We start from the raw sequence: 2,050 nt of genomic DNA, 5'->3' as shown, positions 1-2,050 counted from the left end.
GATGCGTGCTAATTTAGTGGAGCCTAGTTGACTTTGCGTTGACCAATGATGTGGTAGCATATTATTGGACTAAAAAGGCACATACTTTTCATGCAATCTACTGAATCAGTGCTTGTTGACTTTTGCATTGACTGATGACACATTGGACCAAAAACTCACGTATGGTACATGCAATACACTAAATCACAACCCTAATAATATGCTCCATCGAATTAGAGCTTGCTACGTGTTATACTGTTGTGCGTCCGAATTATTTTCATCTAATGATCATGATTTATCCATTGTATCTATAAATAAGGGACTTTCTCCCCTTAATTTGACAGCTTTGAGTCCAAATTTGTGCTTTATTTTGGTTAATTCTTACCCTATTTATTTTTTTACATATTTTAATAAACAATTATCATTTTACCCCTAATTCAAATATAAGCGACTAATTTAATTTCAAACTTGGATTAAAGGTGAAGCCTCAACATGATCCATAGACTTATTTTCGTAAGTTTATTTTTTTTTCCTCGCTAATTTATGTGGTTGTATTGATTTATTGATAGAAAGTGTATCTTGTTTAAATTTTGTAAGATAATTTAAGTTATTTGATACAACCAGTACTTTATATCATATTTATTAGAAAGAGACTTTCAGTATTTGTGGGCTATCTTGACTCATTATTGACACAAAGTGCATCTAAGTTATTTAGTGAATGGTTTTGTCGGGATGTCGACTGAAGGATCATTATCACTTGGCATAATTTGTACTTGACACTCCACTTAGCGGAAGATTATTACGCTATAGCACATTGAGTGCTTGATAACATATTTATTAGAGTAAAGCTTATTAGGAGTAAAAATTACCATAAAAAATTAATTGGTACTAAAAAGGAGCATTAAGCCTATTTTATAGTGTTGAGTGTGAGTCCAGAAACTCCAGCGTTTCATTTGCATTATTTTCATCCTTAATTTATTCCTACATTTTTTTAATCTTGGTACTGCTCAGAAATCATTTCCAGCCAATTAGCAAACAAATTTGGAAAATTAACACTAGACCTAATTAAATCTACATTCTTGTGGGATCGATACTCATTACCATTAATTTATAATACAATATATTTGTGCACTTGCGAGTTCAATAATATATATATATATATATATATATAAGGCAATCGATATATAAAAGTAAATTGGACCATATTTTAAGAGTGTATTGATGGGAAAGAAACCAACATAGGCAACGACAAATTAATGTCAAATTAGCCATAAATTCCTTTGCGACAAAGTGGTAGACACTTTGATCAATCCATGAACTAATAGTACCCACAACCTTTTGGTTCAATTGAGCCATTTCTTATCGTCTAAATAAGCAGGTTTAGTTTATTCACCATGTAAGTCTTTCATGTAAAGCACATCTTCCATTATAGACTTCTAAATACCATAATTCCATAACTTCAATTTAATCATGCATGCCAAGGCTCCTTTATCTCAACCACCGAAATAATAGAAACAAACAACCTAAGACCCTGATACCATTTGTTGGAAAAAGAATCCACTTAAACAGTTGAAGATTAAGGGAAAACTAACTCTTTCCTTATTTGTGTGATTAAAAAATGATGTGTAGCACAAATAAATAAGCATAAATTAAACGAATAGGATCCAAAGCAATAAATCAACCAAAAAAGACTCAAATTTTTACATGAACCATAGGTTGATATAACCTTCCACTATATTAATAAGAGGATTATAGCACACATTCTTCTTTAAATGATGCTAGAGGTTCATGCCACTATCTTTGTTTTTTTTTTTTTTTCCTTTTTTCGTGTTTTTCTACATTCTTAATAATGGCTGCCATTGATTATTTTGGCTAATTTCATTCATGTCCAAGGCTTAGTAATAATTACACATCAAGAAAACCTTTAAAACTTCGAGTTGTTGAGCCACCTAAATGAGATTGACGCAATAAATCTCCCCTCCAGATCATATGGGGGCACCGTCATGCCCCTCTATGCTTACACTATTCAACTTCTCTTGGGCAGTGACTTTGTCATCATGACTGATCATTT

The sequence above is a fragment of the Citrus clementina genome, unplaced genomic scaffold (genome assembly GCF_000493195.1).
Source record: "Citrus clementina cultivar Clemenules unplaced genomic scaffold, Citrus_clementina_v1.0 scaffold_5, whole genome shotgun sequence".
NCBI classification, from domain to species: domain Eukaryota; kingdom Viridiplantae; phylum Streptophyta; class Magnoliopsida; order Sapindales; family Rutaceae; genus Citrus; species Citrus x clementina.
This window is presented reverse-complemented; position numbering follows the sequence as displayed.